This window comes from Psammomys obesus, unplaced genomic scaffold (genome assembly GCF_907164565.1).
Source record: "Psammomys obesus unplaced genomic scaffold, mPsaObe1.curated_primary_1811, whole genome shotgun sequence".
Taxonomy (NCBI): Eukaryota; Metazoa; Chordata; class Mammalia; order Rodentia; family Muridae; genus Psammomys; species Psammomys obesus.
The window spans coordinates 13,453,304-13,468,640 of record NW_026589732.1 but is presented as its reverse complement, the minus strand read 5'-3'; the positions used below and the strand labels follow the sequence as shown (position 1 = coordinate 13,468,640).

At 43.5% G+C, this 15,337-nt stretch overlaps 1 protein-coding gene and 1 non-coding gene across 2 annotated transcripts in view; both read right to left on the bottom strand.

Annotated features, from left to right (window-relative positions):
- The window catches only part of LOC129675214 (paralemmin-2), a 271,653-nt gene that overhangs the window by 212,577 nt on the left and 43,739 nt on the right, over nucleotides 1–15,337 (bottom strand). The gene's annotated exons all lie outside the window — the stretch shown is intronic.
- Nucleotides 4,666–4,797, bottom strand: LOC129675381 (small nucleolar RNA SNORA17). Its single transcript, XR_008719920.1, has one exon. It is a non-coding gene; the product is annotated as a small nucleolar RNA SNORA17 (small nucleolar RNA).

Below are 15,337 nucleotides of genomic sequence, written 5' to 3'. Positions count from 1 at the left end.
ATCCACAGAGGCTATCTCCCCAACTGGGAGGTGGGTGCGGGGCCCACAAGACATTCTGAGCCCAACATTCCATGACTCCAGGCCTCTGAAGCACCCTGTGTTAATACATAAGTGTCCAGAGAAGCCCCTGACTTGTTTGAATGTCAGCGGGGTATTAAATACTACTTTGGGACACCCCAGTCTTTCTGTAGCCTTTGAAAGAGGGGGGTTCACATGAAAGACAGACAGGAAGCATCAAAACAATGATTTCCAGATGGACCTGACTAGTTGAATTATTTGAAAAAACATGTCACTGGACCGCTGACAAGCTTCTGGAGACCAGGAAAATTCATTCCATAAGTCTGTCCACACCACCTTGGATTGGGATAAAACAGCCTTCCAGCTAAGAAATATGTTGAACTGTGATTTGAGGATCAGCAAAAGACTCTGAAATTATTCTCCTCCTTTGTCAATAGCTATAACCACTGACTGCAGGGTAGCACGAGGATAATGCTTTACCAAGTACTTCAGCATCTTCGCTTAACCAACCCTTAAGCAATGGACTTCGGCAGGAGAAGTCCTGGTAATACAGAAAGGAGACACCAAAGTAGAAAAGACTCAAATTATTGAGAACTTGATGCTTCATTGGCATCAAGTTCATGCTTTTAAAGCACGTGTGCCTATTCAAAGAGCACAACTCAGCCCTTTAAAGCCTGCATTTTCTTTTCAGTGCTTTAATGTGTACAGATATTTTTGCCTGTGTGTGTGTCTGTGCACCACATGCATGCCTAGCGCCTGCAGAGGCAAGAAGATCATGTCTGATCCCCTGGAGCTGTGATCCATGTGGTGCTGGAAATAAAACCAGGTCCTCTGGAGTTGCAGCCAGCGCTCTTCACTGCTGAGCCACCTCTCCACTCCCTAAAGCCAGCTTACATACGCGCATGCACATCCAAGCAGGCACCCAGAACAGGCACGTGACATAGGGGTAATTCTGTAAATCGCCACTCATCTGGAGCAAGTCTTCATTAACAATTACATAAACTGCATAACTCATTAATAATCACATAAAGAAACATAAAGAGAAACCTCGAAAGCCACAATTTCACTCTCTGCTACTCTGAAAGGCCAAGCCACTTGAATCCTCCCACCATCTCCCTAAGAGTCCTGCTGAATCCTCAGAATCCTCTGTAAAAGCCACTGCTCTCTCCTCGGCATCTCTTGGTTCTACGATGAAGCATAAGCTTTAAGAAAGCAGCTTTCATGAGAGTACAAGAGATGACCTTTCTTCTCTAGACACCCCCCCAGCCCCCAACCTCTCATTTAGAGATGCAAACTATGGCCCCAGCATTACACTGGAGTAAACTTGGAAAAACAGACTTTATGTTATCCATCAAATATGTGTCACACAGCACCAAAATATGATCAAGTCAACAGTTTACAAGTACAGATTAATATCATTTCAAAACACTATGAAATTTCAGGTTCAGAACACAGAGATGCCCTCAAGCCACAGTGGCCAATCACATGCTGTTTGGATCAATGTGGATTCAGTTCTCTTTAACCCAAGGTGGCCACCACTAACGCCCTCACACACCTTGCTTTTTTTTTTTTTTAATGAAGATAAATTCATTCACTTTGTCTGCCAAAGACAACACCACTCAAATATGAGCGTCCAGAGTAAAGGACCCTTTTTCCCTGCTTGAGTTCCTACTGAGGCTGGCATGACAGACCAAACATTCCCAAGCTAAAATGGGTACTTGTATTCCTCATTATATTGTCTTAAACCAGATTTGTACATGCAAATCTATGTACAAAGCCAAGAGGCAAAGAGGATTTCAAACTGTAGCCACATTAGGAAGGTGTTTGAATGAGATGTGTTATCCACAGGCTCATATATTAGAACACTTGGTCCAGCTGGTGGTGCTGCCTGAGATGCTTTTTGAGCCTTTAGGGTGTGGAGCCTTGCTGAGGTTGTAGAGCCTCACCCTGCTTGTTATTTCTCTCTCTCTCTCTCTCTCTCTCTCTCTCTCTCTCTCTCTCCTTCCTGTGTGTGGATGAAATTCAACAAGTATTCTTCTAGACTGTCAGGCCAGCATCATCTTTCCGCTTGCATGACGTCTCCACCATGGTAGATTCAATTCCCCCAGGAACTATAAGTCAAAACGAACCTTTCTTCTCCAAAGCTGCTTTTCATCATCAGCAGACATATAACCAGTATAGGAAAGTGGGGGTTACAAAGAGTATGCTTAGCTGTTGCCTCTCTTTCCAAGGAAGTATGGACTTCGCTCTCGAGCAAGGCCCAATAAAACAGTGCAGATACTACCGACTGCAGTTCCAAGAGGCACCAAACATTCTCGCCCTCAAGTGGGTGTTCAGTGTGGATCCAAGCAGCTTTCTTTCTTTTTACAATGCTCATCCTGGTTACCCAGGGTGAGGAGAAGAAGAAAGACAATAGATATTCAAGGAAGACAAATGGGACATGAAATATTGTACACTGTCATGCAAGGCTGTCGGCTAGCCACCAACGTTAACGGGACAATAATTCTCATCAGATTGATTAATAAGTGTCATTTCCTTCCTTCCTCCCATCTTTCAAATTAGAAAATACTTAGTTCTGCTGAATCTCAGCCTTTGTCTGTCTCCAAAATCCATTTTTGTATTATTACATCCTCATGCTCTCTAATCTTTGTATGGATTCATGCTCTGGTTCTTTGGTCTCCATCAAAGCCCTTATGAGTGATGGGGAAACCAGCCTGTGAGGCAGGAAGAAGCTCAAAGCCAAAAGACATACTACCAGGAAGTTGTGTCTACTTACTGGCTATGAGTTAGTCTCCTAGATCTCTTGCACCCAGTCACTGAAAGCTAATTTAAGGCAACAAGACACCCACCCTGTCAGTTCTGAGGGTTTCACCTTCAAAACTTCAAGCTCAACAAGGCTGCTTCCTTCAGAGGTTCTGAGGAAACCTGCGGAAGCCTTGCTCCTTGCTTCTGAGAGCTAAAGAAATGTGTGGTGTCCCTTGGCATTCCAATCTCTGTTCCACCCCCTCAATTCCACTCATCTCCCCACCCCCTCATACCTACCCTCTACCCTTGCAACCTCTCCCCCAACAGAGAAAAAAAAAATCTCGTTGTGGGAGTTATAGTGTGTTAGTGTATACCCTTTAATCCACACTTCTTTGTTTGTATTCATTGCAGTAACTTATTAGTCTCATTTGAGGCCTCTGGCTTCTTCTACTCTATCAGTACTGGAACCTCACTGGGACTCTTCTTGGCTATACTGTTGTTTCCTTGTGCCATGGAGATCCTGTAGTTTTGGATCTGTAGGACTGGCCTCTTCATGAACTCCAGCAGTTCATAGATGAAGTAGATGTTGGGGTACGCCAATTCAAAGCCCTGGATCTGGGCCTGAGAGGTATCTGAGCTGGTCGGCCCACCAGCTCTCCCACTCTCACTCGCTTAGAGCCTACTCACCAGCAACCCCCACTACCAGGGCCAACTCTACCCAGGCATGGTGTCGGGCCCAGGTGTGGTGTTTTGCAGCTGGTAAGGGACATGGCCAGTTCTCTCACTCCCATGACCCTGGGGCCAGCTCTCCTGCCTGCCATAGATGGCAAGAGCTGAATGAGGGGAGAACCTCCTCCACAGCCCAGATGGCTGTACCACACCCATCCCCTCAGCGCTGCCTCACCTGCAGCCCCCACAGCCACAGCCAGCTCTACCGTGCTGCCCAAGCAAGGTGCAAGGCTTGCTTGCCTGAGTGCTGCAGCAGGCGAGGCGAGCACTCCTGCTCTCTCACCTGCAACAGGTGATAATGGGTGAGGGGTAGGAGGGTATCTCTCCCCACAGGTGTCCTACTCCTACATCCTTGGGGGCTTGCTCACCCACAGCTCTATCATTGTGCAGGCTGTCCTCTTCAGTACTACAGCTAGTACTGCAGGGTCATGCCCCCAGGGCCAGTTCTCCCAGGAAACCCAGATGAGGGGTGGGGCCAGTTTTACATAATCCTCAGACAGCAACAGGTCCCAGAGCTGCAGCCCGGACCAGGGACATCCTCCTGGCCTTCGGTGGTAACAGACCCCTGCTGCTGCAGAACCACAGACCTGGATGTGGCCCCCATGGCAGCATAGCCCAGGACCCCACCGTGGTCCCAGGTGGCATCACCAGCCACTCATATCAGGCTGTTCTTCACTACCCTCAAGTCTCCAGTTCTGCCTCTCTTCACTGTGCCCACATCCTTCTGTTTCTTTCTCTTCTATTCTCTACCACTCACTTGCTCCTCTCAGTGAGTGGTATTTCACTAGCCTGGGATTTCTGAGTTTCTGGGGTCATCTCAGGAGTGGTCTCAGGAGGGCGATGCCCCACTCAGGCATTACGGTGCTGGGCAGGGGTTATCTCAGACATGGCCTGCACTCCCACCCCCGGCCTTTGTGGTACCCGACTGGTGGTCGTCATCACAGGCTTTGGTGATCATCTCAGGCTTCCTCCTCGACAGGCCTGCCATGCCTCAGGCTCACTCCTGCCCAGGGCCCTCAGTCCTAGACAGGGTTCTTCTAGTCTCCAGCTTGCTCCAGGTCCTGGGAGCCATTGGGGCCTGTGCAGTGCCAGACTGTTGATTGTCTCAGGCTAGCTCCCTGTCTGCCCCCTGGTACTGGACTGGTGGTCATGTCAGGCTTGCTTCTTTCAGGGAATGTTAGGCTACTTATCATTCCGACGTTCATAGGTCAGAACGCTAAGCATAGAAACAGCTTCTGTTCTCTCTGCCATCTACTGACACACATGTGACACAGCAGCCACACCTGCAATGCTTCTAGGGGCAGTTCTCCTCTTCTTATAAGGATGGCTGTCATTGAATTAGGGCAATCTAGACTGAGCTCATTTTAAGAGCCTTAATCGCAGCTACAAAGATCCAAGTAAGGTCACAGGTACTGACTGTGAGGACAAGCATGCATCTTTTAGAGGGCCACCACTCAGACCAGTACACTGTGCAGAGAGAATACCTTTTAACTGTTCCGTCCAAGGGAGATGTGTTTTTCTCTTTGGCACAAAGACAACTAGGAGATAACAGAGGCCCTGTCTCCTTGCTACCTTCCATAACTTCATAACCCATCATTTTAGGTTTTTTGGCTCATTCCTTCTGTTCACACCTTTGCCCACGGATGTGTCCGATGGTCCTTGAAAGACACAGGCTCCACTTGATAATAGGCAGAAATGGATGATACTGATGGAAAGACATGCCTTAGCCATAGGCAGTAGCTCTGGCACTCAAGTAGATGATGATCCAGTCACTCGGTGGGCTCAAAGGTCAAAGCAGCTAGAATGAAGTGGTGGCACTGTTGTGAAGGTCGCATGGAAGGCAGTAGGAAACCATAAGAGGTGAAGCACGTGTAAGCACAGAGCTGAGTTTCACACAAGATTTGACAAGATACTGTCCCCGAGAATCATATTCAGTGCTGAAAGTTAGGACCAGACACAGCAAAACAGATATGTTGTAACACCCTGGGATGGAATATTTCCTCCCCCTGGTCAGGATCTCCTTGGCTCACAGTAATCCTACTGCAGGAAGAAGAGAATTGCAAGGCAGAAGCCAGTCAAGGCCTCACAGCTTAGCCCCTCCACAGGTTCAGGTACCCACTGTGGGTGATCTTGTCACCTCTAACCTGTTTTGCATGATTTCCCTTGCCTTCTACATGTATCTTTGGCAGGTACAGTCCAGTCCTTGGCCTCCTTCTGCCCAGCATCTTTGCTTCATCTGCTCCACACCATTCCTGACTTGGCCCTAAGCATGGACATCAAATAACCCATGCCGGAAATAGGTGAGGCAAAGGAGACCTTTGGAAAATGTCCAGTGCCAATGAAGTAGGAAGCAAGCGCAAGCTCCCAGTGACTTTTATTTTTGGACCTAGCACCACCAGTTGAAATGCATAAAATGTTCAGAGGCTTTCTAAGAACGCTCATGTACGCAAAGGCCTGGCTGGATTGGTTTCAGAAAAGAACCCTAAATTTCGTTCCTGGAATTGAATAGTCTCACAGAGTCTTCAGTTGCTAAATAAAAATCCCAGTGACTAATAATAAAGGCTAGATGGCGCGCATGTCTTTATGGTGTTTATACTTAGCAAACATTTTCCACTCTGAGATGAATCCCTGCCAAGAATATCACATTCCAATATATTTTGCCATATGATGCTTGATGCTTGTTTTATTGTTCCCCCAATCATCATGGCCATAGAATTTGGAGTTTATGAGGGAAACATGAGGAATGAATTCAATATTTTGTCTTCAGTCTGTCTCCAGATTAGGGATATTTATTGGAAGCCTACTGTCTGTAGTAAATTCAGCCAGTCTAACAGAAAACAGGCCATAGCCTTATGGCATAGGGTAGACTCATTTTGAAGTAGGAAAAGACAAAGGTAGAGAGGACATTAGACATCAGCATTAGACATCAGCATTGGTATCCTTCTGGAGTCTGGTCACGTAGGCAACAGGAAGTGGCTGTACAGGGAAACTGGTGGAGCTTTTGTGAAAAAGCCTGGCAGTGAAGCTCATACAGTTTAAAGGAGGATAAGAAAGTTGGAAGGAGGGAGTTGGGGCTCCCTCTCTGCAACTAATGGACAATTAGATGGGCTAGCAAGAAAGATGGAGAAGAAAACGCAGACAGCCAATGGGGAGGACACAGGGCTTGCCTTGGGTTTGAGTCTTCATTCCCATAAAGCTATTTCCTCAGCTTCTAAGTCCCTAAGTTGTTTAAAGGATAAATGAGATTATGGATGGCACAAAGCAATCACTGAGCATATGGCTTACAGTGTCTGAAGAGCTGGCGTTTGTTTGGGATGCAGTCACCCTGATGTACCAACTGCATCAAGCAGGACTCTCAGTTGCAAAAAGAAACTTACAGAAGGAAGGGGATTGAGTGAAAAGATATCAGTTGGCTCACACAGTCACCCGGGAAGTTGAAGAACCGCATTGAGAAGATAGGAAGGAGCTGGTAGGAGCCGAAACAGCATTTGATCACAACCCAGCACATGCTCAGAATGAGATCCATTGCTGGGCTCAGAGGGCCAGCCCCTGTGTCATGTCTATGGTCTTGCTACGGACACAGATGTTGTTCGTGAAAAACACTGCCCACAGCCACTGCTCACCTGCCTTTAGAATTCTGTCTGTACATCTTTGTCCTTAGCACCTGCTTCTAGACTGAGATCAGCATTTCCAATACAGCTGCAAGCAATTTTTTGGTGTTTTCTATTTTCCAAATAAAAAGCACTCTAAGCAGTTTAGGCAACAAGAGGATACCCAAGTCTGGGGAGTTTATAATCAACAGAATGTCTCATAGCTCTGGAGCGTGAAGTACAAGGTCAATGCTTTAGCACTTTGTGGGTGGTAAAGGCCTTCTTTTCTGTTTGGGTTTTGTCTTTTGAGACAGGTTATCACATAGCCCAAGCTAGCCTTGAACTTTTTATGTAGCAAAGGTTGGCCACGACGTTCAGATTCTCCTGCCTTCACCGTCCAAGTGCTGGGATTACAGATACACATCAGCATGCCTGGTGAGGCCTTATCCTATATCCTCAGGTGGCAAAAAGGAGCCAGAAACTGTCTCAACCTCTCACAGGAACACTAGCCTTCATTTAATCTCTGCCCACCTCCTCAACACAATCACATCAACAGGTCACAGGGATTCACTGGTTCATGTTCATCCCATAGCAGAAGTCAATGCTGTATGTATCCCATTTAGATGAAAGAAAATTTCCCACACTTGGAAATGGATTCAAGGTCAGCCAGAAGCATGACAAAACTCCAATAGTATCACCGATTGGTAAGACAGGCTGTGTGGTGAGAAAGGGAAGAAATGGTTGTTTAAAAGCTGGACACTATAGCACACACCTGTAAGACAGTGCTGAAGAAGCTGAGGCAGGGGGATTCTGAGTTTGAGGTCAGCCTAGAGTATATATCAAGATCCTGACTGAAAAAAAAGTAAAAGAAGAAAAGAAAGGAGAAGGCTATAAATCAAATATAAAGACCTAGATCATGATTCTTCTTTCCTAAGGTTAACAGAACAAACATTTTAGCAGCTTTCTTAAGGTATAATTTACAAATCACAAAATTCATTTGTGATTTGCATTTTACTGTTCAGTAGTTTTTAGCATAGTTAAAGTATTATGCAGCCATCATCCACTGATGGACTCTTGGATTGGATCTGCTTTTTCACTATTATAGACAAGGTTGCTATAAACATCTGCAGACCATTTGGGGACACATAAGTTTTCATTTCCCTTGAAAAGAGACATAGTAATTGACTTGATAGGTCGTTAGGAGACTCTGGGTTTGTTGTTCTGAGCAACTGCCAAATGGCTTTTCAAAGCCGCTGCACCATCTTACCTTTTCAGTAATGTAAGACTGTGCTCCAGCTTCCCCGTAGCCTTGCCAACATCTGTTCTCGTCTATAGTTTTGAGTGTAGCCATTTTAACTCGCAAGAGTAACAAACTGGTTTTCAAGTTTGCCTGCACTTAGGTATCCAAGGAAACCTAAGCTAAATGTACCATCACCATCATCATCACTATTACCACCACCATCATCATCACACTTATGAAGTCAAGTTGTACAATCCAAAATGTTTTTACTTAGGAATTGAAATGACACCTTTAAAAAAAAAATCTTGATTTCATCTTGGATTGAACTCTGAGGACCTTTTCTGGGAGAGCATTAACCTTCCAAGCCATCTAAGCATCTCTAGCTCAAGCGGGACTTAAATCTCTCCCAACAGTCCCTCTACCTGCCCTTTGTGCAGGTTTGGCCTCCAGATGGAAACACATGAGGCAGGGGCATGGTTTATGCCTTCATTCCTTTCCTGTCCCCAATGGGACTCAGCACCAAGCAGAAAGCCTAGGGAGTTAGAATGATTCTATTGTTGATGATGATTCACTTGGTTCAGTTCCATTGTGCAGTAGGCGCTACTACTATTATCTTCATTTGACATAAGCTGAAGGCATTGAGAGTTCAAACAATTCAAATGAAGGAATGCAAAAGATAGGTTCAAGCTTAAGTAATTTGGCTTTCCTTAAAAACAAATCTGTGATCTTCACTCCCGTGTTATATTTAAAAAGGGACAACATCACCTTACATAATGAGGTGGTTCTCCCACGGAGAAGTATTTAGCTTCAGTTGTTGGCTACTTTTCGAATATTGTGACACATCACAATATTTTATCCCACTCAACATCCTCTGAGAGCCCTCAACATGAGTCACTGCAGAAGGAAAGAGAAAACTGTTACAAACGGAAACGTAGATGGTGGCGCAGCAAGACAGGTGACACCGTGACTCCTGGTGCTGAGTTGGGCACCAACTCACGTTGAGAAGTTTACACCAGAGCAGAAAGTCTGCCTGAAAGTCAAGACAGGTACCAGAAAGTGGGGGTGGGGGTGGGGGTGGAACCTGGGCTGGAAGTAATGGCGTTCAAAATCATAAGCTTGCAGGTAGAAAGAGAAATACATAGAAATAGAATGCGAGGTGTGGGAGCTAATGTCAACTGAACGAGAATATGCTGGGGGCACTTCATGGTCTCAGTAAGTGATGAAGGAACCTGCCCACTCATTTGATGGTGTTCACAGTCACGTATAACAGTCACAAAGTTAAGTTCTTCACATAGGACTTTGTCAGGCTCCTGGAACCCTTAAAGATTAAGTTCTATGTGCTAGCACTGTAATTCTCCAGATGTGGTTAGGAAACTGGACCAAGGTCCAGTAAATGGCTAGAGAAGAATATGGTCTGATGGTCACACTCATACTCTCACACAGTTAACTCTGCTGGCTGTCAGCAGGTGGAACTCAGGGCAGGAGAATGGGAAAGTCTTAAAGCAGGTCCCTGGAAACCTATCAAGCAGAAATGGAGACCGTTGCGCTGTGAGAGCTGAGTCCAGATGAATGGAAGTTCAGGGGACTCTGGGTCTTTGTGGGTGTATGTTGTCCTTGGATCCTCTTAGGACAGAGAAGCGGGAAGGAAGGGAAAACCTGAACCTGCCTCAGCTGAGATGAAGAGGGTCTCAGGTGTGCAATTCCACATTCAACCAGACCTAAGTCAATACCATAAACCTTTATAAGAGTGAGTCCGCAGTCCAGGGTCATCTGATTTTAATCACCCATAAGATATAGGAGGAAGCTCAGAAACAGGGGATCATCTAGCTGTGGCTTTAGAAGCATTTGGAGATAATTTGAAAGAAGTACCATCTGAGGGCTTCACATCATGAATGAGGACCTGTTGCGTTCAAGCAGCAGTCCCACTACCCAGCTGGCCAGTCGCCTGATTCAGGCTCTTCCCAGGAAGATGTTTTCCTTTCAGCTCCTGGGCACAGGCATGTTCTACCCTAATTTCCATCCAAAGCCAGTTGGTCATCGTTTTCTTTTTAGAGAAGCTACTACACCACCTTATAGAGCTGAAAGGCTGAGGCATGAGGCCCAAGACACCCATCCCTGGCCAAGGAACTTTCTGGAAGAGACCAGTGAGCTCTTCCCCAATGTTCTGGATGGCAAAGGTCCTCTAAATTTCCCCCATGACACTCAAAAGAGTAGAACTGACAACAAAATAAACTAAGACTGAATCCCACATTCCCAGACAGGCATAGAGACTTAGAGAACAGGAATATAATTATAAGAGAATTTTTATATATATATCCAAGAATTATATAATTCAACTTTTTATGCAGATTAATTGAAGTATTTTCAAACTATCACTCAGGTAAAGAATTTTTTTACCTTTGAGTTTGCTGTGAATGATATTTTTCACCAGAAATCTGTATTATTTACAAATATTAAATTTATAGCCTTTAGTGTATATTTACATCTCTGTAGAGTTTTTCCCACTGACACCACTCCTCTTTCTTTAGATAATGTTTTTTTTTTTTTTTTTTTGGACAGGGATAAATAATCACAGTTATTTCCAGTGATTCTAAATCAGTACCTAAAGTTGACAATTTGTCCATTTCTTACATTTTGGCGTAGAACAAAGATGTTATTTTGCCCAAAATTTCTATCAACATCATTTTGATACATTTAAGGCACAATGAAAATATTATAAAGTACATTTCCTGAAATATGTAATAAACATCCTAGACTTAATAAGACCCACTCTATGATCCTTATATATTGAAAACAAATAAAAGCAACACCTTGAGTCACAAAACAGAAACAGACCAAACTAAAACTGTTCACACCAAATAAAACAAAATAAGTTATCTTATGGTAAATACATTTTCTTGGGAATGTTGACCTGAATGCTCACAGCTCCACAAAAGAGAACTATAAGTTATTTTTATATACATTTAAACTCCTAAGTTTAACCAGATGGGAAACACTTTAACAACATGATTAAAAAAAAAACCACTCCATTATGTTAGAAGATTTATTCACTAACTACAAAATTATATAGGTTGTTTTATTATGTCCAAATATCTTTTTACATCTCTATTTTACATTATCTCTTAAATTTTAATGCTTAGTTCAAAATCTTCTTTTGAATATTTCCCCATCTATAAAAAGTTGCATTAATGCCAATTTCCAAATGTGCCTCATGCATGATCCCATATTCTTTTCCTGTCTTGAGTCCAGCCATATTATTGACCTAATGGAGTTTTCAAGCTACATTCATGTTTCGATTTTTTCAAAGAAAGGGCTATTTTATTTACTATTAATTGCAAATTCCAAAAGCATAAGATGAGGAGTGGGGGAAAAGAAAACCAAGAAATGGTACATCTGTTCTCCTGGATTGAAGGATATGCCAACTCAAAGACTCCTAGGTACGACAAAGAAACCAGAAAAAAAAAAAAAGAAAAAACCTTTAAATAAATACATGGAGAGGATGCCAAGAACTTTCTAGAGCAAACATTGAGAACAGCCTGGTATTTCCAGTGGGGTACTGCATATAACTGCAAGCATGGAGCTAGATCCTACGGGACTTTTGAGATGTGGAACAGCTGAATTCAGAAAGACACTGGGAATCTTTAAGGGTTTTGGCCCAAAAGTCATCTTAATCCTTTTACATTTAAATCTCTGCTCTGAGGAAGAGTGAATGTGGTATTATTTTGATCTCTTCCATATCATTTGTTATGCTATTTTAATTATTAGCAAAGTGACAACTGTTCACAGGAAGAAGAATGACTGGCGTCATGTGTAAGTAGTGTCCCAGCTCCCTACTTCGTGCCCATGGAGTGTTTCTGACCATTTACTTCCTACTTCCTGACCATGGGATATTTCTGGCCATTTGCTTTCCACTGTGCTTTCATTCCATTGTCACAGAATAATATATCCTAAGTGGTTTCTCATAATCACACTCTGGAAATATACGGATATTTGTGATGGAATAATGTTTTATTGTATAATTTTGTTTAACCATCCAATTTTGTAGTCAGTCATGCAATTTTCATGATTATAAATAATGCTACAATAAACAATTTCATACAAAAGTTCTTTCATTCACACCTCTGGTTATGGCCTTGGGAAGAAATTCTAAAAGTGGAATTACACAAGCAGTCAGCAATAACTTGGCTCAGTTTTTTATTTATTGTCTAATTGTGCACTTGGTTGGTCCCAGGGAGAGGTCCCAATGTACAAATAACCATTGCGCTTGCTTTTCAATCACATGCCACCCTTGTGACATTTTACAATCCTGGCATTTTTCCACTTTCACGGGTGAAGATGGTCTGTCTTTGCTGATTTAGTATAGTCCTTCTGGTGAACTGTCTGTTCCTGTCTTTTTTCGCTCTACTCTTGAGAAGTCTGTCATTACATCTGAACAGTGGCCCACCTTTTCATATCTAACATGCCACAATCAAAGTGTCATCTCTTGCGCATGTGTTCTATACTTGTATGCACACGTGTATGCGTGCACACATGTTCTTGTGTGCAGATGTGGACGTGTGTGCACATAAGCATGCCAAATGCACATGTCAAGGTCAGAGACTGACTTGCAGGAGTGGGTCTCGGGAATTGAACTGAGGTAGCCAATTTTGGCAGCAAGCACCTTTAACCACTCAGTCATCCCAATGGCTTCCCCTCATCTTTCAGGACAGAGACTTTCCCTGAACCTGGAACTCACCAATTGGCTAGACTGGCTGGCCAGCAAAATCTAGGGCACCTGCTGTCTCTATTCCCTATGCGAGGGTTATAGAACGCGCCTGGCTTTTTCACATGGATGCTGGGAAACCAAACTCAGTTCCTCATGCAGCAGGCACTTTATCAATAAGACCATCTCCCTAAACCCTCAAATTGTCATCTTGAGCCTTTCAATATTGTCTGTGATAGTACACAGAATTTTACATATTTTTTAAATATTTTTAATTTATTTTTTTAATTAATTGCTGTTTATTCACTTTGTATCCCCCCCATAAGGCCCTCCCTCCTGCCCTCCCAGTTCCATCCTCACTCCCCCTTCCTCACACACACCCCTCCCCAAGTCCACTGATAGGGAAGGTCCTCCTCTCCTTCCTTCTGATCTTAGTCTATCAGATCTCATCAGGAGTGGCTGCATTGTCTTCCTTTGTGGCCTGATAAGGCTGTTCCCCCCTCAGGGAGAGGTGATCAAAGAGCAGGCCAATCAGATTATGGCAGAGACAGTCCCTGTTCCCATTACTATGTAACCCACTTGGACACTAAACTGCCATGGACTGCATCTGTGCAGGGGTTCTAGGTTATCTCCATGCCTGGTACTTGGTTGGAGTATGAGTCTCTGGGAAGACCCCTGTGTTCAAATTTTCTGGTTCTGTTGCTCTCCTTGTGGGGTTCCTGTCCTCTCCAGATCTTACTATTTCCCACTTCTTACATAAAATTTCCTGCACGTTGCCCAACAGTTGGCCATAAGTCTCAATGTCTGCTTTGATAGTCTGCAGGGTAGAGCCTTTCAGAAGCCCTCTGTGGCAGGTTCCTAGGCTGTTTTATGTAGCAAAATTATATTTGTAAGTATTATATACTCACACGGTGTCAAATTTCATGGTGTTTTCATGTATGTGTTTGTGTGTTTGTTCATTCATGCAAAAAAAAAATGACAATTAGTTCCTGGCTCTCAGAAGGACTTATTAATTCCTCAAGGTTCTATTTACCAGTATTTGTTCCAACTTTTGTACAAGAAACGACATGTCATAAGACTCTCCTTAATACTAGTGAAGGAAAAAACAGACCAAAAAATGCCCATTTCCCACAAGGTGCGGTCATACCAGCCTCCCTGACGTGTGTGCCCAGGCTGTGCTGCATAGATTTATGAATTTAGCAGGATGAGCTAAAAGGTGGAGAGGAGAGATGGCCAAGTGAAGCATTTTGCTGTAGTTCTTTGTCTGCCTCAAACAGTAGCTGCCATGCTGATGAAGCTGGGGAAAGACAAAGTCTTTTAAGCATTTTCTACATTCTGGTTATAGGGACGGGACAGAGAGAAAAGTCTAAAATAGCATCAGTTGTGTTTCATCTACACAAAGGCTTTTAAGGCAATCATGGCCTTCATTTTATGAGGCAGAGACTATTTGTAGTCTCAGGTCTCAGGACTGTGTGTTGACATCACTTTCCACACATAGCTCTACAAGTCCAGTATGGGGGTGTGCGTGTGTGTGTGAGGACGTGAAGGTGTGTGGAGGCAGGAGGTTGGCCCTGGGCATCACTCTTCCACCTTACTGTTTGAGACACTGCCTTCCGCTAAACCTAGAGTGCATCAATTCAGTTATTACTAGGTAGCAAGCAAGTCCCAAGAAATCTCCTGCCTCAGCTTCCCTTGCCATTGTGTTCTTTTTTTTTTTTAACATAGATTCTGGAAATCCATACTCAGGTCTTTGTGATAACACAACAAGCCTTTGCCACCTGAGCCATCTCCCCAGCTCACAACATGCTATCACATATCATTAATACGACGTATAATTCACCACAGGTTTGTACACATAATTTCAAAGTAGAGGAAAATGCTGGCTAATAACGGGACAATGTTTACATGATGACAGGTATAAATAAGGCAGGAAATCAATCACCACTGAAGCATTAAAATGAATGGTAATTGAATGATGTTCAGAAAAAGCTGATTGATTTGAGAGATTTAGCATTTTGGAATCAGTCAAGAAGGCCCCCATTGGATGTTTTCATGATGTTCACTATAAAGAAAGTATTTAGAAAGTAAATTAAATAAATTCACAAAGAGAATCCTTAGACACTAAATGGTTAAAAAATTTATGCTCTTCAAGGATGTTAAAAAACAAGTTATCTGCATTACGAGTACAGACTGCTAACAAAGAAAGAAAGAGAAAATGTTCATGAGAAGTAACATCCTCCAGGCCCTAAGTTATTTAATCGGATTAATGATTGTTTTTGCCTTAAAGAAGTTGAAATAATGTAATTTAACATG